The sequence below is a fragment of the Myxine glutinosa genome, chromosome 14, assembly GCF_964187855.1.
Source record: "Myxine glutinosa chromosome 14, kmMyxGlut1.1, whole genome shotgun sequence".
NCBI lineage: Eukaryota > Metazoa > Chordata > Myxini > Myxiniformes > Myxinidae > Myxine > Myxine glutinosa.
In genome coordinates this window covers 1,960,148-1,987,362 of record NC_136274.1, presented here as the reverse complement: position 1 = coordinate 1,987,362, position 27,215 = coordinate 1,960,148, and positions in this window count along the sequence as shown.

Sequence of the window (27,215 nt, the reverse complement as noted above, 5' to 3'; positions counted from 1 at the left end):
ATGATAATCTGAAGATACCAGTCTAAATTGATGCTACAGGCATGCATGGTAATCTGATGATACCAGTCTAAATTGATGCTACAGGCATGCATGGTAATCTGATGATACCAGTCTAAATTGATGCTACAGGCATGCATGGTAATCTGATGATACCAGTCTAAATTGATGCTACAGGCATGCATGATAATCTGATGATACCAGTCTAAATTGATGCTGCAGGCATGCATGATAATCTGATGATACCAGTCTAAATTGATGCTACAGGCATGCATGATAATCTGATGATACCAGTCTAAATTGATGCTGCATACATGCATGATAATCTGAAGATACCAGTCTAAATTGATGCTACAGGCATGCATGGTAATCTGATGATACCAGTCTAAATTGATGCTACAGGCATGCATGATAATCTGATGATACCAGTCTAAATTGATGCTGCAGGCATGCATGATAATCTGATGATACCAGTCTAAATTGATGCTACAGGCATGCATGATAATCTGATGATACCAGTCTAAATTGATGCTGCAGGCATGCATGGTAATCTGATGATGCCAATCTAAATTGATGCTGCAGGCATGACTGATAATCTGATGATACCAGTCTAAATTGATGCTACAGGCATGCATGATAATCTGAAGATACCAATCTAAATTGATGCTACAGGCATGCATGATAATCTGATGATACCAGTCTAAATTGATGCTGCATACATGCATGATAATCTGAAGATACCAGTCTAAATTGATGCTACAAGCATGCATGATAATCTGATGATACCAGTCTAAATTGATGCTACAGGCATGCATGGTAATCTGATGATGCCAATCTAAATTGATGCTGCATACATGCATGATAATCTGATGATGCCAATCTAAATTGATGCTGCATACATGCATGATAATCTGATGATACCAGTCTAAATTGATGCTGCAGGCATGACTGATAATCTGATGATACCAGTCTAAATTGATGCTGCATACATGCATGGTAATCTGATGATGCCAGTCTAAATTGATGCTGCATACATGCATGATAATCTGATGATACCAGTCTAAATTGATGCTGCAGGCATGCATGGTAATCTGATGATGCCAATCTAAATTGATGCTGCAGGCATGACTGATAATCTGATGATACCAGTCTAAATTGATGCTGCAGGCATGCATGGTAATCTGATGATGCCAATCTAAATTGATGCTGCAGGCATGCATGATAATCTGATGATACCAGTCTAAATTGATGCTGCAGGCATGCATGATAATCTGAAGATACCAGTCTAAATTGATGCTGCATACATGCATGATAATCTGATGATACCAGTCTAAATTGATGCTGCATACATGCATGGTAATCTGATGATGCCAGTCTAAATTGATGCTGCATACATGCATGATAATCTGATGATACCAGTCTAAATTGATGCTGCAGGCATGCATGGTAATCTGATGATGCCAATCTAAATTGATGCTGCAGGCATGACTGATAATCTGATGATACCAGTCTAAATTGATGCTGCAGGCATGCATGGTAATCTGATGATGCCAATCTAAATTGATGCTGCAGGCATGCATGATAATCTGATGATACCAGTCTAAATTGATGCTGCAGGCATGCATGGTAATCTGATGATGCCAATCTAAATTGATGCTGCAGGCATGCATGGTAATCTGATGATGCCAATCTAAATTGATGCTGCAGGCATGCATGATAATCTGATGATACCAGTCTAAATTGATGCTGCAGGCATGCATGATAATCTGAAGATACCAGTCTAAATTGATGCTGCATACATGCATGATAATCTGATGATACCAGTCTAAATTGATGCTGCATACATGCATGGTAATCTGAAGATACCAGTCTAAATTGATGCTACAGGCATGCATGATAATCTGATGATGCCAATCTAAATTGATGCTGCAGGCATGACTGATAATCTGATGATACCAGTCTAAATTGATGCTGCAGGCATGCATGATAATCTGAAGATACCAGTCTAAATTGATGCTGCATACATGCATGATAATCTGATGATACCAGTCTAAATTGATGCTGCATACATGCATGGTAATCTGAAGATACCAGTCTAAATTGATGCTACAGGCATGCATTGTAATCTGATGATGCCAGTCTGAATTGATGCTACAGGCATGCATGATAATCTGATGATGCCAATCTAAATTGATGCTGCATACATGCATGATAATCTGATGATACCAGTCTAAATTGATGCTGCAGGCATGCATGATAATCTGATGATGCCAATCTAAATTGATGCTGCATACATGCATGATAATCTGATGATACCAGTCTAAATTGATGCTGCATACATGCATGATAATCTGATGATACCAATCTAAATTGATGCTGCATACATGCATGATAATCTGAAGATACCAGTCTAAATTGATGCTACAGGCATGCATGATAATCTGATGATGCCAATCTAAATTGATGCTGCATACATGCATGATAATCTGATGATACCAGTCTAAATTGATGCTGCATACATGCATGATAATCTGAAGATACCAGTCTAAATTGATGCTACAGGCATGCATGGTAATCTGATGATGCCAATCTAAATTGATGCTGCAGGCGTGACTGATAATCTGATGATACCAGTCTAAATTGATGCTACAGGCATGCATGGTAATCTGATGATGCCAATCTAAATTGATGCTGCAGGCATGCATGATAATCTGATGATACCAGTCTAAATTGATGCTGCAGGCATGCATGATAATCTGATGATACCAGTCTAAATTGATGCTACAGGCATGCATGATAATCTGATGATACCAGTCTAAATTGATGCTACAGGCATGCATGGTAATCTGATGATGCCAATCTAAATTGATGCTGCAGGCATGCATGATAATCTGATGATACCAGTCTAAATTGATGCTGCAGGCATGACTGATAATCTGATGATACCAGTCTAAATTGATGCTGCAGGCATGACTGATAATCTGATGATACCAGTCTAAATTGATGCTGCAGGCATGCATGATAATCTGATGATACCAGTCTAAATTGATGCTGCAGGCATGACTGATAATCTGATGATACCAGTCTAAATTGATGCTGCAGGCATGCATGGTAATCTGATGAAACACATTTGCTGAATAATTATTGGTTCACGAGTTATCAAACAGAGTGACCACTATATTGGTCTTGGGTGTGTGTCTGTGTGTCTGTCTGTCCGCAGCATAACTACCCGATGATATCTAATCTTGATGAAACTTGTGTGGGAGGTTGATATCATCATCTAGTTGTGTCCTGCCTAGAGTGGGCGTATTGCGCCCATTGTGGGCGGAGCCACGCCCGAAAAAGATGTATTTTTCGGGGGTAATCGAGTTTAAGCTCGATTTCGAGTTGAATTCGAGTTCAAGCTGAGGCCTGGTGTTGGGCTAGCGGCTAGGGTGCCAGCTTAGGATTCCTAGGATCCTGGGTTCGAATCCCGGTCGATCACTGAATTAACGCCAGGGGGGTTGACTCAGCCTGCTCATCCTTCCGAGGTCGGCTAATTGAGTACCAGTTCACTGGTAATTCCCTGTTTGTCGTAAAAGGCGACAAAAAGGGTTGGCGGCAGGAAGGGCATCCGGCCGTAAAACAATGCTTCAAAAAGGGGACCAACAAAAACAACAACAACCACGGTGCCCAAAAAAAGCCAACCCCCGCTTTGCGGGGAAAACTGGCCTCTGAAGGTGTTTTTTTAATTTTTATTGAGTTCAAGCTACATCTTCTCTGAGTGGTTTTGGGTGTAATCTGACAGGGGTTTCAGTATTTGGTTAGGCCAATGTCATGTGTCTAGCCCCACGGAGCTCGATTTTCATTTTTGCCCCAAGGTCAAGGTCATAAGGTCACGAAATTTAGAAAAGTCGATTTTTGATGGTTTTATTACATTGTTCGCTTCCTGATAGGGTGAAATATAGTACATGATCTTATATTATCACATACATCATGAAATGCAAGTTTTCCAACAAATTTCAAAATCTTCGACCTTTGACCTTTGAAGGTCACAAAGGTCAAATTTTCAAAATTGTCGGAATCGAACCGAATTTTCGTTATTGTGTAGCTAACTAACCTCATAACTGATTACCGTATATACCGGTGTATAAGACGTACTTTTTTATCGGAAAAATGTCAAAAGTTGGGGGTTGCGTCCTATACACGGGGATAGAAAAAAACTCGGCTTCAAAGCAAGTCAATTTTCCAATACATTTACGAAAAAAAGTATTTTACAAAAAGCGATCTCGGTTGCACGTTTTCCCCGTTGCGTCATGCACCATTGTGCCGACATGCAGGGCCGCCATTGCTGCTCGTTCGCCCTGGGTGGCAAGTGGGTTTTGTACCATTACGTGCTTTCTATGGATTTGCTGCTCAAAGCAACGCCGCTTCCAGAAACCAAAGAGCTACTCCGGCATTCCAACACGGACCTCGTCATCATCCCGGGCGGGATGACTTCCCTACTCCAACCCCTCGACGAGGCCATCAATAAGCACTTCAAAGAAGGTATGCGGTGATGCTGGGCGAATTGGATGGTTGGAGGGGGACAAGAGTTGCACAAAGAGCGGGTGAATGAGGAAGGTGGACCTCCCGATGATCTGTGGCTGGATTGCAAAGGTGTGGGAGGAGATGTTGCTGGATAAAGCAAAGCGGGCCTTTCTCAAGTGCTGTATTTCTAACAGCATGGACGGTACCGAAGATGATATAATCTACCAGGAGGGAGCTTCCAGTGGCGGCGACAGCGACAACGAGAGCGATGGTGACCTGTACTACCCAGACGAGGACTTGCATGCCGTCTTCGAAGAGGAGAGCTATGATGAGGATTTCCTTGGCTTTAGCTGAGAAGCCCATCACACACCCAAACAGCCCTTTGCAGGGCCACAACTCCACAATAAAGAATGTTTTAATAATCTCTCTACTCTCTCCTTTCTTCTTTGAAGCAAAGAAGCTCCCGCAATTGCATGCACATCTGGACACTGACGCGTGTGTAACAGAATACTGACTACATATAGCTAAATATTTTGTTGTTTTTTTCCTTTCAAAATGTTCATTTTGTGCTACAAAATGACTTAAAGTACTTAAAGTTTGCGTACAACTGCATAGATTCACGTGACTGTAATCTGAAAATGAATGTTATTTTTTTGTTTTTTTTGAGGGTGGAAGTTGGGGGTGCGTACTATACACGGGTGCGTATTATACACCGGTATATACGGTATACATTATTTTCTTTCTCATTTCAAGGTCAGTAACCTTCGTTTTGACATTTCCGTGCCTGGCCTGTCCGGGCCTGTTTCGGTTATAGTCTGTCCTCCGTCATTGAATACCGCTCGCTCGTGAACCATCGTCGTCTCCTGACTTGTTTATTTTTATATTTATTTACAGTTTGCAAACACAGTTGTTATACATTGTTACGTGCTTTGCACGCAGTAAGCACCTGAATGTACTTCTGAAAATGAGCTCCGAGAGCTCTGTATATATACACATTTTGGGAGGAAACTAATATTTAACAGATGTGAGGTCTTGGCCATGGTGGACATTATTTGTAGATCCTGGAAGGACCCATTTGACAACCCAAGGGATTGATTGCCATTACAGCACTGTGAATCCGGTGTTACTAAGTTGGTTCGCAGCACAGAGAAAAATTCCTGGAGATATGAGCTCATTTTACATGTATTTTACAATTGAACCCTCTTTAATTTTAGAAACTGTAGAGTGGGACTTGTCACTGGCCAAAACATATTGAACATGCCTATTAGTAAGTTTTGATGGCAGCACCATATTGTGGTTTTGATTTAATAAGATGGTAAATGCCATCCAGTAATGTTTGGTGCCATGTCTCGATGAACACCGAGCGTTTCCGATAGCCAAGTGTGGCCCCCTGCTGTCTAACATGTTAAATACAAAACTTTGAAAGATTAATTGATATCCAAAAACTTTTGTGACCAGTGGAGATGTGTATCTCCCATGTGGCACTCCTCCAAACCGTCCTACATCACGCAGGCTTGATTGATGGTGTCGTTTTTACATTGAAATACCTCGTTATTATCTTGTTGAGAGGCTCCGATGTTTGAAGCTGATTGGACACAATTCGAGATACGCTTTTGAATGTCATCTTGTCTTGAAATGTTATGGCTATTTCTAATCCATGTGATGTAAGCCTTTTCCCAGACGAGTCCGTTGAACTTTTACGGGATATTTTCAGGGCCTAATGAGTCATGAGCTTCTGCAATATATAAACCTTTATACCTGTGAAATGGAATTTGTCACACCAAACAACTTTGTTCGTTAGAACAGAACCTGTTTGTCACGTTTGCAGTACCAAAGTAGATCGGGTATTATGTTCTGTTCCAAACATTGAGGCTCAAAAAGGTGTATCTGACTATTGCTAAAAGTGAGCAATACCTGGTGCGTTATACATAGATATCTTGAGCCTTGCTGAACATTTCTGTACTTTGTGTGACCTTTGTAATCTGGAACATAGGCTGGTAGTGGAGATGAATAACAGAGAATGGAATGATAATACACTGAGACAGGAAAAAAGGCACACGGAAGGAATTGCACACAGGAAAGGTCATCACCTATCTCCTGACCCCACAGTTAACAATAGACAGGTAATGGGACTGATCTGTAAAGACACAGAAGAGCATTCACATCAAGTGAAGCAGGATCCTCATTGAGACAAACATGAGTCTTGACTTCCTCTGACTTTACCACATGCTTTGACCTTTTGACAAGCAAAGTCAAGGAATATCCACTCGAAAGGGAAGGGGGTGAGGTGGGGGAAGAGGACGGTAGATAAAAATAATTAAGGATCAGATACTGCTTCAACACCATATAACTTGTTTTCATTATGTGCAACAATCTTGATAAGTCAACTTCGACTCATTACCTTAACCATACATGTTCCCAAAAGCTAATAGGCACTGCCGACATCACCAACCAATGAATAGTGTCTTTGTAACATGGAATTAACGAATCAAGTTGTCCTTCGAGCAAGGAATGCTTCTGTTGCTCGTTTCCAACATGTTATTCCATAATGATATAAACAAAAACTGCAAATGCCAAACATCATGCATACATGCACATTGATTTTACACGAGTCTCTTGATTCAATGCACAGCATTCGTTGACTGTTTACTGTGAATATTTCCTTTAAGCATAAGACCTTTCACCATGGAGATGACCATGAATTGAAGGAAGTTCGTTACAACCACTCCCGAAAAATGGGTGGAAGAGTTTTTTTGTCCCCCGTCGCACCGCGGAGCGAAAGGGGGACTATGGTTTTCCCCTCCGTCCGTCCGTCCGTGCGGGGCTGCGGGCGAGCGTGTGGGCGTGCGTGCATAGGTGCGTGCGTGCGTAAACAAAGGACCGCATTCGAATGTGGTGTGTGGGTGCAACCCACGTCAAAATCCAAGATGGCCGCCGCCATGTATGTCTGACGCCAAGTGTGTCTGAACCTTGTGAGTGGAATATCTTGGAAAATAAGCGAAGTACCAACTTCTAATCTGGTGTGTGGGTGTATCTAGGAATAAGGAAGCCCCCTATTGAAAATTGGGTCGCCACGTCAAAATCCAAGATGGCCGCCACCATATATATGTCTGAACACTGTGAACGAAATATCTTGAAAAATAAGTGAAGTACCAACTTCTAATCTGGTGTGTGGGTGTATCTAGGAATAAGGAAGCCCCCTATGGAAAATTGGGTCGCCACATCAAAATCCAAGATGGCCGCCACCATATATATGTCTGAACCTTGTGAGCGAAATATCTTGAAAAATAAACGAACTACTAACTTCTAATCTGGTGTGTGGGTGTATCTACGCATAAGGAAGAACGTCATTGAAAATTGGGTCGCCACGTCAAAATCCAAGATGGCCCTCATCCGTGTATGTCTGAACCTTGTGAGCGAAATATCATATCTTAGCATGTTTTCTGCGTTTTCCACTTTGTAAACTCACATCACTTCCCCGACGGGGGACCGAGGCGTAACGTTTGTTACATATAATTATTTATATAAATATTATGGCTTGAATGCCATTACAAGACACCGATTACGATAGTTTACTGTGGGCCTCTGAGCTGTCTGGCTGTGTGTTTGAATCTCAGCTGAACCTGATAAAACAACCATCTGAAGCAGTTCCAGCAGGGAGTGTTACATTGTCAAGCATACTTTCTTTTTGAGGGAACATAAAACCGACTGTGATGGGGGTGAGTTGCTTGAAGGATGAAGTGGGACAAATCGTTGTGGACCCAGATGGAATTAAAGGAAGATGGAAGAGATATATGGAAATGCTGTTGAATGCAGAGAATGAATGGGATGGCAACATAGAGAGTAACCCAGTTTTAGGACCGGCAGCGAAGATAACTGAGAAGGAAGTTGAAGCAATGAAGATAAAAGCAATGAAGAGTAGAAAAGCGGGAGGGCCGTCGGGAGTTGTGGGAGATATGTTGAAGACAGCAGGAAGTTGGGGTGTGAAGAGAATGACAGAGATCTGTAATCTGGGGGTGAAAGAAGGCCGCATTCCAGTGGATTGGGAACCGAATACCCTCATCCCTCCATACAAGGGGAAAGGTGACCCTCTGGACTGTGGCTCGTATTGAGCGATAAAGTTATTGGAGCATGGAATGAAGGTATTGGAAAGGACATTGGAGAGGAGGATAAGGAAGAAAGTGAAGATCGACGAAGTGCAGTTTGGATTTATGCCAGGAAGAGGAATGGCAGACGCGCTTTTTATTGAAAGGCAGTTGCAGGAGAAGTACATGGAGAGGAGGAAGAAGTTGTTTCTTGGGTTTTTTGATCTGGAGAAAGCATTCGATGGGGTTCCACGCAAAGTAGTGACATGGGCATTGAGGAAGTTAGGAGTGGAGGAATGGTTGATCAGAGTAGTGATGGCACTGTAAGAAAGGGCGCGCACAGCTGTAAGGACGAAGGACGGGAACAGTGTTGAGTTTGAGGTGAAGTTGAGAGTGCATCAGGGTCGGTACTAAGTCCACTACTATTTGCAGCTGTGATAGAGGTGCTGGCTCAGAATGTAAAGGAGGGTTTACCGTGGGAGTTGTTGTATGCAGATGATATGGTGTTGATTGCAGAAAGTATGGATGGACTGAAGGAGAAGATGAACAAGTGGAAGGAATGTATGGAGACAAAAGGTTTGAAGGTGAATTTCGGAAAGACGAAGGTGATGGCAAGTGGTAAAGCATGTGGTGAAGTGGAAAGAAGTGGGAAGTGGCCGTGTACTGTGTGCAGGAAGGGTGTCGGAGTCAACACCATTCAATGTACAATGTGCGCTGAGTGGGTTTATCAAAAATGTAGTGGTTTGAGAGGGTCATTAACCAGTGTGGCAGCTACATTCAAGTGTAAGGTGTGCACAGAGGGAGCTGCAGATGGAGGAAATGTTGAGTTGGATCTTGGAGATGGCGTGAAGCTGGAAGGTGTGAAAACATTTTGCTACCTAGGAGACATGCTGAATGGAGAAGGTGGATCAGACTCGGCAACGGTTGCTAGCGTGAGATGTGCATGGAAGAAGTTTCGGGAACTGAGTGGCGTCCTGATGAGGAGGGGAGTGCAGTTGAAGCTGAAGGGAAAGGTGTATGCCGCATGTAGGAGAAGTGTTATGATTTATGGCGTGGGGTGTAGAGGGTATTTTGGCAATTCCTCTTCTGCATTTCTTGCTCAGCTTGGAGTGTGAGGGACAAAGAAGGATGATGTGTGACAAAGTGGCCCAGGTTGCCTTGAAAGGCTCACTTTGGATATGGAGGAAGTTTATGGAGGCACGTCGAAGGGTGTACGTTGAGGTTACGGAATAGAAATGGAGATGTGTGAATTGTGTGTGTGTGTGTGTTGCAGGAGTGGGTGTGTGTGTGTGTTGCAGGAGTGTGTGTGTGTGTGTTGCAGGAGTGGGTCATGAGTGGGTGTGGTTTTGCATGAATGGTTTTGTATAAATTTTTTTTTGCATGAGTGGTGCATGTTGGTGAGGGTAGGTGGTTGGTTGGTTGTGTGGTTTTTTTTTTTTTACTATTATTATTTCCTATTTTGTGTATGTGAGTGAGTGGGTGAGGGTGTGTGTTTTTTGCATGAATGAATTTTTGCATGAGTGTGTGTGTGTTTTTGTATGTTGAGTGGTATATGTTGTAAGGGTAGGTGGTTGGTTGGTTGGTGTTGTGTGTGTGTGTGCGTGTGCATGTGTGAATGATCTGGTGTGTTTTGTTGGTGAGTGGTGAAAGGTATAAAGGTGGGTGTTTGAGTGTTCCACCATGTTTACTTGTTTAGTGCTGTGGATTCTGGAAGTGGAGGCGATTTTGTTGTTATAGTCTGTGTTCGCACTGGCTGGGGGTGGGGGTATCTATGCATCCAGGTGTAGTTACTGCACGTGGAAGTGTATGTGCCCCTGCTGGCCTTATATATATATATATATATATATATATATATATATATATATATATATATATATATGTATATATATATATATATATATATATATATATGTGTGTGTGTGTGTGTGTGTGTGTGTGTGTGTGTATGTATGTGTGTGTATATATATATTGTTACAGATTCGGGGGTCGGCGCTCCCCTTATCAAGGGGGGGGGGGGTTAATCCCCTTGTCTTTTAAGCTGGCCGTCCCGAGTCCTGGGAAGCTATAACGTCCTTCCCGGTGCGGCGTTTGGTAGGGTTTACTAGGCCTAGGCGTTCGCTGCTACCTAAGTACTAACGCCCATCAGAAACGAGGGAATAACTCCCGCTCGAACCATGGATAAGATGGAAATTGCCGAGCGGTTAGCAATCCGCGATCCGAGCTATTAACAAAGACTAAACCCGATTCTAGCGGTTCCGAAATCGTGCCACAGGTACTCAATTGAAAGAAAAGACGGATGCGATTGGAGTAGGGAAAAACCAAGAAAGAACAAGGTAAATGTATTAACAACCCAAAAGAAGAGGAAAGGAAAGAATGTACAAGAAGAAGAAGAAGGAGAAGGACACAGGGCAGGTTTAACTACACAGTCTTAACTTACAACCCTGGACAAACATACACACTCACATGGCATTGTAGCTGGTATGGTGGAAGGTCCAGGTGGATGGTCCAGGCGATGGGGCTCCAGGTGTCGCTCTGGTTCCGTGGGCGAAAACCCGGCAGGCAGTTTCGCGCGTATCGTTCAACGCGAGCAGACCTTACATATGGCGGGAAGGAAAAGGCTCGTGTCCTTTAGCGTATGCAACTCCCTCTCCCTCAAGTTCTCATTCATGCGCTCTCCCAACAAGTCCTTCAATAAGGTGCCTTTCCCAACGAGTCCTTGCGCAAGAAGTCTCTCAAAGAAGTCCGTTTGCCAGCGTGCGCAGTCCAACCGCAGGAAGAAGTCCGTCTTTCAAGAGTGCCGCTGAACAAGTCCTTTCAATCAGCCATCTCCGCGCAGTCTTTTGAAACAAGCGCGCCTCCCGATCAATAAGTTCATAAAGCGCCTTTCCCAACGAGTCCGTAAAGGGGCTTTGCGCTCGCGCTTTTATAACGAGCTTCAAGATCACTATGCGCTTCATCAAGCCACGCCCACCAGTGATATTTCAGCAGCACTGGTTGGCTGGTGGGGCTTACCGGCCACGTCTTTGATGGTGAGTTGACGTGGCCACACCTTGTTCCTGGCGCTCCGCCCCCTTCTTCCTCGAGCCGACCGCATGGTCAATGGCGGCGCCTTGGCGAACGCTAACCAAGGCGTGTAACAGAATTTGGAGAGAGGTCACAAAATGAACAAAAGTGCCTGCTCCTTATTTGATTGATGCAACGCAGATTCAACTATTGGAAACACGGCCTTATCTGAAACACATAATAAGGAAATAACTGAGTTCCTATGGTGGCCTACATGTTGCTTGTGGACTAACTAAGGGTGCAACCTTTAACCTTTACCGTCATATTTACAAGTGATTATTATTTACAAAAGTGTGGGTTTTGAGTTTTGTACAATAAAGGTTAAATTTCCCCCTCATAGTTTAGTTACACAAACAACACGTAGCCTCGCGATAGTGCAGTTATCTCTTAGTATTTGTGAGCATAGTCCTTTTCCTGTGTTAGTTTTGCGTTGAGTAGAATAATGAGACTTAGGTCCTTTTCATACTTCCATTGCCTTATGCCGCCTTACGCCTCCTTGTGCTGCCTTTGGCTTTTTGGCACGAATTAGCACGAGGCAGGCCTGGCGGGTCGGGTCGGGACCGAATGAGGACGGTGAAGAAGCTGACGGTAAGCGCGAGCCGCCAATCAGGGCTCAGAGGGTGTGGCTGCAGCACTGCATCACGGGGTGTGGTTGGAACGTTCGAGAAGGCTAAGGGCGTGTCCATATAACCCTTCGCGCGAAGCCCCCACCAGGCAGTTCAGAGAGTGGAGTTCGAGGAGCGCAGTTCGGTGAGTTAAGAGCCAGTGAAGTTCGGGGTGAGCAGGAGTTGAGTGGGGAGAGGTTCGGGTATTGATGAGAGTTACGAGATCGGAGAAAGACACTCATGAACCAAGTATAAGCGCTCGTATTAAAGTGACGCTCGGTTGAGCTTGAGGCTGAGCCTCTATTGCATTGGGTTACGTGAGTGATAGCGCGCTGGTTACTAAACGCGCTGTGGAACCACCCAGCCGCCGAGAGACGCGTACATTCCTTCCTGCCTTCCTGCCTCATCTGCTGCCTTTTGTTCGAGAGACGCGCTGCGAGGATCCTTTTCCACCACCTGCTTGCCATCTTCGCGGGATGTGCTGGGACCGTGGAGAGCACGCCGGGCCGCCGTTCCTGGACGACCAAGGCAGCGCGTGGGCACCATTCTACCTGCAATTCCCCTGTGTGAGTGTGATCGGGCCCGTGTCTGGCTTATTATAAGACCTATTTAAGTTCTGCTCTGTGTCTGCTTTCTACTGACATGTACATAAGTGTAAATAATAATTACATTGTGTTATTCCTTTTATTCGATCGTCGTGTGTTTTCCATCATTGACTAAGCGTGGTACGAGTAAAACCGCTCTAATCGGGGTCCAATACTAGAAAACTGCACGGACCACGTGGTACGCAATCCGCTCGGTGTACTCAAATTACACGTGGCTCGTGCGAGGCTTGGTTCCCCGCTTCCGTGGCGGCGCAGGTATTTAGGTACGTGCGAGACTTGGTCCCGAAACCCTACCTTGCGTTTGCCCGGAAGAGGCGTCTCAAGTCTCGGTTACGCCGGCCCAGAAAGATCAAGGGGCTTAATCCCCCCTTGGTAAGGGTAGGAAGGGCGGCGGAAAACCGTAACAATTGGTAGTCAGGAGTGGGGATTTGGAACCCTGGACAAATTTTTTGGACACCAAATTTCTCGAAATTACGAGCGACCGAAATTTAGTTTTTTAATTCAAAATTTTATATTCGTACCATGGCTAGCCAAGACGGTCGAATGCCGGTGGGGGTAGAAGATGAGGTAGATGATAAGGAAGAGTTAATGTCCCAGGACCCACAGGAAGAGCTGGTAGAAGAGGAGGAAGCCGAAGAGGGGGCGGCAGCAGGGGTAGAAAATGGCGGCGCCTCGCACATGGCAGTGGCAGCAGGGCCCGCTTTGCAGACCGGGCCCGACATTGGGTCATATCTGGCCCAACTTATGAAAGAAATGCGGGACGAAGCAAGGCGTAATGGGGACAAATCCACCAAAGAAATAACAGAAATGCGGGACGAAGCAAGGCGTAACGGGGACAAATCCACCAAATAATTAAAATAAATGGGGGACAAAACAAGAAGGGAAATGAAGGGCGAAATTCGGGGACTAAATGATAACATGAAAAAAATAAATGAAAGAAGGGACACCCGAGGGGAGACATTAAAAAAGATGAAGGAGGAATCCAGGTGTGATATGGAAAAATTGGGAGAGGACATTGGGCGCAGGTTGAGCGAGGAGGTCGCATTGGTACGCGACGAGGTGACGCGATGTGAGAAACGCGTGGGGAGCGAGCTTGGGCAGAGCGCAGCTAAGTTGACCGGGGTTATAGACATCGCGACAAGGGGTGTAAAAAAGCCGACGGTCGCCGAATTGGAAAAGAAAATTTTATTGGCACCGACCATCGTCGAAGAAAAAGAAATAATTCAAATTGAAGAAACAATTGGGGCCTAAGAGACGGCAGAGTCAGGAAATATAGCACAGAGGGAAGTAATGGAATGCACACAAAGTTTGTATTTGCATCGTGATGTCGGGCTTGCTAACCAAATGGAAAGTTTGCAGGTGCTGACGGAAAAGGAGGTCCCCAAGGTGAGTAGGAATTATGGTGCGAATGTGTTTGGCGCGAATGGGTTTTTGGCGCACTTGGGAGAGAAACGAAACCCGGGCGGTCGTGGAAGGTCCATTGTGCAGTCTACGAGGGCGACTGGTGCGCGTGTGAGAGAAAAGTGTGCACCGGAGTGTGGGTGTGAGTGAGAAAAGTGTGCGGTAATGGGAGAGTGTGTTAGAGTGTGCACGAGAAGAGTCAGTGGAGAAAAAGTGTGCGAGGATGGGGTGTGCAACAGGAGAGTGCACACCCGTGGGTGTTACAGACTATGTGCGGGAAGAGTGTGTAACGGATTGTGTGGAAGGGATGAGTGCGCCTAGGTGTGCAGGTGCGAGTACGGTGTGCGAGGGAGAATGCACACCAGAGGATGTGGAAGGGGAGTGTGTCAGGGGCGTGAGTGCACCTGGGTGGTGTGCACCTGAGTGTGTAAGAGAACGGTGTGCACAGGAGAGTGCAGTAATGGAGTGTATGGAAGGCGCGGGGACGCCTGGGTGTGCGAGTGAGGATTGGGTCGCGAGTGGTGAGAATGCGGCTCAAGCATCGACACCGACCGGGGTAGCGTTTAGCGCGACGGATAGCCGACGTGAGCCCTCGGTGAGTTGTGAGCAGCGGGGACCGGCGGGGATCGATGCCACGGCCGTGTCACAAGGACCGACGTGCACGATTCGTGCCGGCCCCCGCCCTGTATGGTTGGTGCCGCGCCATGGCGGCAAAGTCAATCGGCAAGGTTCAAGGGGAGTTAGGAGATTTCGGAGCCGCGCACCTTTGCGGGTGCGATGCTCCGGTGGGCGGTTGGGCCATCGTGCGTGGGACCGCGAGGCCCCGTGCAGGGATGGGCCCCTGCACGTCGGCCCATCCATGCCTCCTCCCCTGGATCAAAAATTCCGGAGGGACCCAACCTACAGGAGACAAACCACCCACATGGATCGCTCGGCCTTTCAAAGCCAAGCCATGACAATGTATTTCCACATGAAGAGGCTCAAGTGTAGTGGACGAATGAGGATAGTGTACCCTGCATGGTGGAATGGTAGTTTGACCATTCCTCACACGACCAGAGCCCATGAGCATTAGATTAGGGGGATGGCAGTGATAGGCACATGGGGGGCCAGCAATGGTTACCTCCATGGGGCACGGAAGCTAGCCGAGGGAGGGCTAGGATAATGATAGGGAACTAGAGGACTTTAGAGACACAAGATTTAAGTAGTGACATTGTACCTATAGTGGGGACATAGAGAGATTAGATGGATGATAATGACGAAGGGAGTGCATAGTGTAATGGGATGATGGGGAAGCACGAGTTTTAGGGGAAAACCAGTTAGATAGATGATGCTGTGTGTGTGTAGTAGTGTTTGAGGAATTGTGTATGGAGAACAAAAGGAATTGGGTTTGAGGTGTGCGAGGAAAAAAGGTGTGAGAGCACAAATGGTGTGTGAGATAACTGGTGTGGAATGAGTAGTGTGGAATGCTTGGTGTGGGAATAAAAGGTGTGGAATGCATGGTGCGAAGGAGTGAATGGGGGGAAATGGAACCCATTCACGGGCGCCCGGGGTGGGTAGTGTAAAGTCAGGTAGCGGGCTCAGGTAAATTTGTATTGATATTGACACCTGTGGTGCAGCTAGTGGCAAAGTAGTGCTTTGGAGGGTGCATGAGTCAGTGAAATGGCTGGGCGTGTGGTTTAATTGGTGCGTATGGTTATTGTGGCAGTCCGCCACTGGTAGTTTGTCGGCCAGGTGAGGCCGCAGGTAGGCTCTGGGAGCCAGTTAGGGTAGTTGTGAGTTGTTGAGTGGGGCCCGAGGATCCAAAGGAAGGACCCGGGTTGCCCAATGCCAAGGTGAGCATCAGGGGGTAAAGTGCCAGGAGGGGCCTTCCCCAGTTTAGGTAGTCGCAGGAGCAGGTAAGCTCGGGTGGCGACTTCAGTGGCGGAGGTGCGCAGGTAGTTGGACCTGCTAGTGGAGCCACACGACCCAGCCCCGAAATTGTGCAAGGGCACAGTAAGAAAATTTGTGGGAGTGAGGCCCAAATTCAGGGGCATCACAGAGGAGGGTTTACCATTCTCAGACCGTAAAGGAGGGTTTACCGTGGGAGTTGTTGTATGCAGATGATCTGGTGTTGATTGCGGAAAGTATGGATGGACTGAAGGAAAAGATGAACAAGTGGAAGGAATGTATGGAGACAAAAGGTCTGAAGGTGAATATAGAAAAGACGAAGGTGATGGCAAGTGGTAAAGCATGTGGTGAGGTGGAAAGAACTGGGAAGTGGCCATGTGCTGTGTGCAGGAAGGGTGTCGGAGTGAACTCCATTCAATGTACAATGTGCGCTGAGTGGGTTCATCAAAAATGTAGTGGACTGAGAGGGTCATTAACCAGTGTGGCAGCTACATTCAAATGTAAGGTGTGCACAGAGGGAGCTGCAGATGGAGGAAATGTTGAGTTGGATCTTGGAGACGGCATGAAGCTGGAAGGTGTGAAAACATTTTGCTACCTTGGAGACATGCTGAATGGAGAAGGTGGATGAGACTCGGCAACGGTTGCTAGAGTGAGATCTGCATGGAAGAAGTTTCGGGAACTGAGTGGTGTGCTGATGAGGCGGGGAGTGTCGTTGAAGCTGAAGGGAAAGGTGTATGCTGCATGTGTGAGAAGTGTTATGATTTATGGGAGCGAGACATGTGTCGTGAATGTAGAGCAGCAACGAAGGCTGGAAAGGGTGGAAATGCGAATGGTTCGGTGGATGTGCGGAGTGTCGTTGAGAGAGAGGAAGACAAATGATGAATTGCGAAAGATGATGGGAATAGAGCCTGTGATTGATGCTGTGAAGAGGAACAGGTTGAGATGGTTTGGTCATGTGTTGAGGAAGGATGAAAGTGACTGGTTGAGAAGAGTGATGGAAATGAATGTAGAAGGAAGTAGAGGACGGGGAAGACCGAGAAAGACTTGGCTAAAGATGGTGGAAGAAGAAATGCGGGAAAGGGGTGTTAACAAGGAGAGATGCAGAAAATAGGGCAAAATGGAGAAGATTGTCATGGGGACCGCAAGGCTAACCCCCGCTCTAGCAGGGAAAATGGCTTTAAAATGCATGTTGTTGTTCTTGTCTCCTTGTTAACCGTAGCTCCCGCAAGGTTCATTGCAGGCGCTACCATCCCAGTCTTAACACTTACGCCTCACACTTAATTATACTTACACTTACCAATTAACACTTGCACCTCACACTTAATTAGCCGATGAAATAAATCAGGAGGGCTGTGGGAAGTGAGCCGCAACTACTTACCTATTCTCCTTATCGTTCTACCCCCTTAAGCAAAATTCAGATTTCAAATATTTACAATCATCGAAGTCCGTGCTCTTAACTCCTGGGACAGGAAGAAAAATCAACAACACGCAAACCTACCTTAACCACAAAACTTAACCAAAACCGAAAAAATTCATAAAAACATTGATGCAACCCCTTCCTAAAGACCGCGTTCCCCAGTGGATTCTACAATACCCAACGTTACCTGTGGGGCCATCCCAATGTTCCCCAAATGTCCGTGGGCCCTGTCCTGGTGTTACAGGTGAGTGACATGGCTCGGTGGATTTCGCCCACATTCATTCACACAAATCACATAACCATTCATACACATTTCAAAAATCATCAAAGCACAGAATCATCAGAGCACGTATTTCACCCCCCTGCAGGACCATGGCATAGATGTCATTACACGTGTGTGCATTTCTACTTGGCAGCGGGGAGGTAATGTTCAAGCAAGATGGTGGGGGCGTTTCAGGCTGTGGTGCCCGCAGTCCAAAAACAAGTCACCCGACTTATGACTTCTTCATCCCCCACCCCCTTCACCGCCCCCTTTAACTCTTGGCTCCCTGACAGCAAAACAGCTCCTTACGCTGTCATCCCGCCGGGGAGGTCTCCACACCAGGCTCTGTCACCTCAGGCTTCCACACAGCCAGCCTCACGGGTCGCCGAGGGTCTCCATACCGCAGCGTGCCCAAACAGAGCCCACCACTGATAGGCTCCCAATTTCCAGACACCACTGGCTGCCAGGGGCATTTACCATAGAGGGGGCCGCAGTTACCGCTCCTCCACAGCCTGATCCGTACCTGCGGACACACACACCTTCCCCACCCACAAAATCCACAAAACATTTTCTCCTCTGCTGCCATTCAATTCTCAACCACATTTTCAATCAAAGATGTCACAAAAATATGCTTACATGGCCTGCTCACATGTGAAACCCCATCCACATTTTAACCACATTACACAATAATCACCCCTTCCATCACAACTCAATCCCAAATCAATTTTCATTTTCACGACCACACAGAAAACACAACACCTCTACACATAAACAAACGAAAACACAACACCCACAAGACTTCCTGATAACATTGCGTACGGTGGACACAGAAACATCAAGGTTTCTGGAGGTGGACTTGTAGCCTTGAGATTGTCCATGCTTGGCTACAATCTTGTGTCATCTCCTCAGACATTTCCCTGGTTTTCTTTCTTTTCTCCATGCTCATTGCGGTACACACAGTGACACAAAACAGCAGAATGACTCCTGTTCTCTATTCAAACTAGTTGAATGAGTGATTTTTATATTGCAGGCACCTGCATCTCACCACAGGTGAGTTCAATTCCAAAGTAAAGGAGAATCACCTACTTGAAATGTAATTATTTCTAACAACTTCTAAAAGTTGCCAATAATTTTTTAAGATTTCATTTTTAGGAACCATTTTAGGATTTCTGTGTGGAATAAGCTAAGATTTAGTAAATCTTTTCGGCTTTTTTGTTTTGTTCCACGGCAAATCAAAGAAATACAAATGTGGATACCAAAATAGTTTTTCATTTCAACAATTTTCTGGAAGAAATGGTGCATTATTTGAAAAAAGTCCATGAGTGCCAATATTTTTGGCCACAACTGTATGTATGTATATATATATATATATATATAGTGCCTTCAGAAAGTATTGTCCCTCTTGACTCTTTTCACATTTTGTTATGTTACAGCCTGAATTTAAAATGGATTAAATTGAGGTTGTTTTTTTTCACTTATCTACATATTATACCCCATAATGTCAAAGTGGAATTTTTGTTTTTTAGACAAATCCCAGATCTGGCCACTCTGCCATAAATCCCAGATCGGTGGAGTGTTGCAGTGATGGTTGTCCTTGTGGAGGTTTCTCCCATCTCCACACAGGATCTCTGGAGCTCAGCCAGAGTGACCATCGGGTTCTTGGTCACCTCTATTACCAAGGCCCTTCTCCCCCGATCGCTCAGTTTGGCCGGGCGAACAGCTCTTGGAAGAGTTCTGGTTGTTCCAAACTTCTTCCATTTAAGAATCATGGAGGCCACTGTGGTCTTGGGAACCTTCAATGCAGCATAAATCGTTTTTATAGGCTTCCCCAGATCTGTGCCTCGACACAATCCTGTCTCTGAGCTCTGCAGGCAGTTCCTTCGACCTCATGGCTTGGTTTTTGCTCTGATATGCATCGTCAGCTGTGAGACCTTATATAGACAGGTGTGTGCCTTTCCAAATCATGTCCAATCAATTGAATTTACCACAGGTGGACTCCAATCAAGGTGTAGAAACATCTCAAAGATGATCAAGAGAAATGGGAGGCACCTGAGCTAAATTTCAAGTGTCATAGCAAAGGGTATGAATACTTATGTAAATGTGGTATTTAATTTTTTTTATTTTTAAGAAATTTGCAAAACTTTCTAAAATCCTGTTTTCTCTTTGGCATTATGGGGTATTGAGTGTAGATTGATGAGGGAAAAAATGAATTTAAACGATTTCAGCATAAGGCTGCAACATAACAAAATGTGAAAAAAGTGAAGGGGTCTGAATACTTTCTGAATGCACTGTAGGTTTTATGGAAGAGTTAGTGGCCATATGGAAGCCATTCCTGAGAAAAAAGCACATGACAGCACACCTGTAGTTTGCAAAAAGGCACGTTAAAAACTCTGAGAGCATGAGGAAAAATATTATGTGGTCTGATGAGAAGAAAATTGACTTATTTCGCTTGAATGCAAAGCGCTACATCTGACGGAAACCAAACACATCACTCATCTACCACCATACCTGGCGTGAAGCATGGTGGTGGCAGCATCATGCTATGGGGATGCTTTTCAGTGGCAGGTACTGGGGGACTTGTGAGGATATAGGGGACAATGAATGGTGCCAAATACAGGTAAGTGAATCCTTGAGGAGAACCTGCTTCAGAGTGCAAAAGACCTTCGATGGCAGCGAAGATTTATGATCCAACAGGACAGTGACCCCAAGCATACAGCGAATGCAACACTGGAATGGTTTCAGAACAAGGAGGTGAAAGTTCTTGAGTGGCCCAGCCAAAGGCCAGACTTGAATCCCATTTAGAATCTGTGGATATACTTGAAGATTGATGTTCACCTGCACTCCCCATCCAACTGGACAGCGCTTGAGTGAATCTGCAGGAAAAATGGGAGAAACTCCCCAGATCCAGATGTGCAAATGTGATGCAGACACACACAAGAAGACTCAAAGATGTAATCACTGCCAAAAGCGCTTCTATGAAGTGTTGACTCAGGGGGTTGAATTCTGATGTAAATTTGATATTTCTGCTTTTTATTTTTTAATTATGTTAAAATTCCGAAAACAAAATTCCACTTTGACATGATGGGGTATTATGTGTAGATCAGTGACAAAAAAAATCTCAATTAAATACATTTTGTATTCAGGGTTTAACACAACAAAATGTGGAAAACGTCAAGGGGTGTGAATACTTCCTGAAGGTACTGTACATACTCTCTGAGCTATCCTGTGCTAATTACCAATTATTCAATTACTAACCAGCAAATATGCACAACGATTTATGATGTCATAATTTATCTGATATTGTGTACAGATTGTTTTATGTGTTCTCTTGTTTTTGTTTTATTTTAGGAGTGTGCTTTGTCCATGTGGCTTCAGTATTCCGATGGCACGACAGTACCCCTGAACGTGTACAACCGTGCTGAGTACATCCTCTCCGTGTCCTCGCTCGACGAGAGGGTGGCCTCTGTAGATCAGGCCCAGCACTCTCCATGGCCTGTTGTGATCGTCGAGGGTAAAGGCCAAGGCTACTACATTAATGTCGAGGTGAACATTGATGATGCTTGCCTGAAGCAAAAAAGAAAAACTACACTGGTGTCAAATCTGGTGTACATCCGGCATCTTGTTGGAGAAAATAATTACCATGTTAGTGCCCTTGACCACCAAGAAAAGAACAAAAGCGTTCTGGAGACCTTCACCTTAAAAAGCCATTTTTCCTTGGACAATGCGGGCATCGTTAAATCGACCACAGCCACTTCCTTTTCTGGCCTCAATAATCACACGGCAGTGGGTTCAATCCCAGGGGCAATGGCCTCCGATGCACCAGAGAAGGGACTTCAAACCACGCCGACATCTCTTAAAGATTCTGAACGACAAACACAGACACCAGTACCTGAGGACGAGGATCGCGGACATCGAAACCACCCGGTCGGAACACCGAAACGGGGAATGTCAGACCTGCAGATAGGAATGTACACCTTGCTCGGTGTTTTCTGCCTCGCCATCGTTCTGTTCATGGCAAACTGCATCAAATTGGCCCTGAAGCCAAAGTGCAAAGAAGGAAGGCAACAGCAGGAAGAAGAGGTGAACCCGTCGCACGAGTGGGTGTGTTTGGAAAATACCAGAAGGAACACAAAGGGAGATGTGCTGATCCCGCTAGGATACTGGCAAGCACATCGTGTGGACAGGAGGCAGGGCGGCCATCAGGTGGAGTCTCTCACGCTGGAGAGCAGTACGCCGAGCCAACAGCGCAGAGCGCACAGACTCAACAGGAGGAAAGATGGCCACAACATGGCGTCGCAGGCCTCACCTTCCACAGAGAGGAAAAGAGTGACCTTTTCGACGTTGACCGTATCGAACGACAGTACGGACACACCCTTCCACTTCTCTCTGTAAATATGTTTTATTCGGCCATTTTTATGTGATACTTCTCATCCCGTATTTAAGGTTCGAGAGCGTCGGTGCATTGTGTGGCGTGCAGGGAGGGGGGAGGGAGAAGGGGGCAAGGGTGGCAAGGATGGCACGATCACAAGCAATGGTTTTAATCTCTTTCCAGCCTTTCGAAGCGCTTTGTGACTTTTATTAATCTTTCATTTCCAAAGAAGAAGATACAAATTTGTTGGCTGATCAAAGGGAAGAAAACAAAACATCGTCACAATAAAAATGCTGTTTTGCATTTTTTACTCATTTTCCTCATTAATTAATAGTAATTTATTTCTTTGTATCCTTTTTTTTGTTGGTAACGTTTTTTATCTCCATTTTTTTTCTGCAAGTGCATGATTTACAGGCTAGATTGAATGTTTCAAGGCTGTACTTGTCTTGTCACCATATGGGGATTAGGAATTTACCTGGGACACGGTACACGATGTCCAATCGTTCTTCATCAGCGTGGTTTAACTTTACTTCCTGCTCACACACAAACCAGTCATCCTCATGCCATCTTTAAAAGTGACCCCTTACACCCACCCTCCCCCCCCCCCCACCCCCGACACACACACATTCATTGCATTCTCCCCCCACCCCCACACAAGCTACTCACAAACACTACATACACACACAGACACACTCACACACAGTTCACCCCTCCCCCATTACACACACTGTACGCACATTCATTGCAACCCTCCACCCCCCACACGCACACTACTCACGAACACGACACACACACACACACACACACACAGTTTACCCCTACCCACCTTACACACACTATACACACATTCATCGCAACCCTCCACCCCCACACGCACACACACACACACAAACACACACACACTCACACAGTTTACCCCTACCTGCCTTACACACACACACACACACACACACACACACACACACACACACACACACACACACACACACACACACACAAATACACACACAGTTTACCCCTACCTGCCTTACACACACTATACACACACACATACACACACATACACACACAGACACACACACACACACACACACACACACTCACACACAGCTTACCTGTACCTGCTTTACACACATTCAACACACACACACCCTCATACACACATTCATACACACACACACCCCCTTGACACTCACTATACACACACACACACATTTACTCCACCCCTCCCACCATCACACACACACTACTCAAAAACACTACGAGCACACTCACACACAGTTCACCCCACTCCCCTTACACACCTACACACACACACATTCACCCTACACCCTGTCACACACACAGACATTCACCACACCCTAACCCTCCTGCACCCCCCCCCCCCCCCCCACACACACACACAAACACACACACACCCACACACACACACACACACACACACAGACATTCACCGCACCCTACCCCACCCCCACACACACACTTCACCCGCTACCCCTCAACACACTTCGCCCTTCCCCTTAATCCCCACACACTTCACCCCCTACCTCAAAACACTTCACCGCTTCCTCCCCACACACTTCACCGCTTACTCTGCACACACTTCACCCCCTACCCCAACACACTTCACCCCTTATTCCCCACACACTTCACCCCCTACCCCCAACACGCTTCAACCCTTACCGCCCACACACTTCACCTCCTACCCCAACATGCTTCACCCCTTACTCCCCACACACTTCACCCCACACACTTTGCCCCTATGCTCCACAAACATTCATTCCCCTCCCCCTATCGCACACACACACTTCATCTCCGACCCTCCGATCAACCAACCTTGTTTAACCTCTTATTTTGAAATGTATTATTTATTTATTTTAAACATATCTTGTTATTCGTTGAAGCCATTTTTGGGGGGGGTTTTGCTAGGTTTTTTATTAAAATATACACTTCATTCATGTTTTTTTAAATAGTACATTTCATTCATGTTTTTTTAGTATAATATACATTTTATTCATGTTTTTTTTCGTAGAATGTACATTTCATTCATGTTTTTTTTCATAAAATGTACATTTCATTCATGTTTTTTTTTTGTAGAATGTACATTTCATTCATGTTTTTTTTAGTAGAATCTACATTTCATTCATTTTTTTTAGAGAATGTCATGTTTTTTTTTAGTAGAATGTACTTCATTCATGTTTTTATTTAGTAGAATGTACATTTCATTATGTTGTTTTTTTAGTAGAATCTACATTTCATTCATCTTTTTAGGAGAATGTCATGTTTTTTTTTTTAAGTAGAATATACACTTCATTCATGTTTTTTTCGTAGAATGTACATTTCATGTTTTTTTTTAGTATAATGTACATTTCATTTGTTGTTTTTTTAGTAGAATGTACTTTTTTTTTTTTTTTTTGTTAGTCGAATGTACATTTCATTTATATTTATGTTTTTTTTAGTTGAATGTACTTTTCATTTATGTTTTTTTTTAAGTAGAATATACACTTCATTCATGTTTTTTTTAGTAGAATGTACATTTCATGTTTTTTTTCATAGAACACACATTTCATTTATGTTTTTTTTTTGTAGAATCTACATTTCATTTATCTTCTTAGGAGAATGTCATTTTTATTTAGTAGAATATACACTTCATTCCGGTTTTTTTTTAGTAGAATGTAGATTTCATTCATGTTTTTTTTTTAGTAGAACGTACATTTCATTTATGATTTTTTTTTAGTAGAATGTATACTTCATTCATGTTTTTTTCATGGAATGTACGTTTCCTTCATGTTTTTTTTTTTTAGAAGATTGTATGTTTCATCCATTATTTTTCGTGGAATGTACATTTCATTCATGTTTTTTTTTAGAAGATTGTATGTTTCATCCATTATTTTTTGTGGAATGTACATTTCATTCATGTTTTTTTTTAGTGGAATGTACATTTCATTCATGTTTTTTTTTAGTGGAATGTACATTTCATTCATGTTTTTTTCATGGAATGTACACTTCATTCATGTTCTTTTAAGTAGAATGTATACTTCATGTATTTTTATAAGAATGTACATTTCATTCAGGTTTTTTTTAGTAGAATGTATACTTCATGTATCTTTAGAAGAATGTACATTTCATTCATGTTTTTTTTAAATAGAATGTACACTTCATGTTTTTTTTAGTGGAATGTACACTTTTTTCTAATGAGCAACGTTGTTAGATGTGAGGCACTTTAACTTGTTAAGGCTTGAATTTCATAAACATCTGGTATACGCCATCTTTTATATACCGTACATATATGCAGAATGCATTTTGGATATCTCGGTCAGTTTGTTTACTCTGTATCGACTTTGCAAGGTGATTTTAAAAGTGGATCCATATTACACATGACGTACATTAATATGCTTTATCGTTAAATCTCGTGGGGTAATCTTTCTAGTCTGTCAGATGAGTACGGTTTAAAACACCACGTTCAGAAGCCATTCATAAATAACTGGCCTTTCCATACCTTTGGTGAAAAAGGTGTTTCAGGGTTGTGCTCAGTTACCTCATGCGTTGTAGAGCGTTCACCAGGTGGCATAAACACTCAAGCAAGCACCCCATTGGAAACTGTCTATAAGGAACGGCTGGCTTGGCAAGCGCTAGCTAGCTGATTGGTAACTGAACACACCCCGATTTCCGACCCTAGGTTTTTGACCTAGCACATCACCCCAAAACTTCCACTTCACCTTTTGTGATCCAAAGTGCTCAAACATCATTGCACGTTGTCCACATGTGTTGGAGGAAACCTTTTCGGTGGAAAATCAAATTGGACGAAAGTTGCAAATGCCGTACAAAGCAGAGTAGTGAGAGTCAGCTGGAAGGAACGACATCTTGCAGCAGAAAACATTGTGATTCATGCTGTGTTCATGAGTCATGTCGTATTAATGGGAACTGCAATCTTAAAATTGGAGATGACCGCAAAAGGTAAGCATTTTTAAATTTGGCAGTTTGGTGGAAGGAGTTTATTTCCCACTTGCTAAGAAGGTTAAATGTGTTTGCCGATGGCTCCTCACCTTTCTATGCATCTCATGGTGTTGCCAAATGTAAATACCGATCAATGGTTTATGTTATTTTTTAAGATATAACAATTGCTTCTTCGTTGTATTTTTCTTTTCTTTTTATATAAACCTTTTTTCAAATAAAACTTTGCCAACTGAACAAGCTTTATTTTTACGGCGTAGCCCATCGGGCGGAGCCGTCTGGAACAGTGTTTGTCCGTCTGTATGTATGTCCCCTCAAACGTATACCAATCAGAGCTGAGAATCTGGTCACATGACAGGGTGATGTGATTACGTCTGATGTCATTACGGCGGTGCTGCGGCTGACTCTCCACACACCACCGTTTTGATTTATATGCCGTTCATGCCGAACATATCGTCGAACCTGTCATATATCACAATCGCCATGCTCTATATTTACGTTTTTCATTCAGTGTGAAACACAAACAAACCGATTGTTAAAATGACCATCAAATACCAAAAGCATCGGCGATACGTCTCTTCCAACAATACGGTACGTATAGGCCTTAGGCTTTATGACTCACCCTCCACTTCGGACAAATTAAGCCCAGGTTTCTTAGTGCAGTAGTGTATCGTTTCAGTAGTATTGTTTTCGTAATAATAATAATAATAATAATATAGTAAATATAACCATGATACTTTAATCCCAATGTCGTGAATGGAAACATAGTGGATTGAAGCGGTGTATGGTTCATGATCAATGGTGAGCGTTGTTTGGCACTAATATTAATAACCGATGAAGTAAGGAATTCACCTCGGTTTTTGTTGATAGTAATATCATTTTCGAAATAATGATAACGTAACGTTAATATTATAGTAAATCTAATCGTAACACTAGTCCCTTCAGCCTTCATAGTGACTGCAAACATACTGGAAGTTAAAATATATCAGTTTTGTGTCCGTTATGTCATTATGTCTCTGATGTCATTACGACGGCTGACTCCACCAACCGACATTTAAATT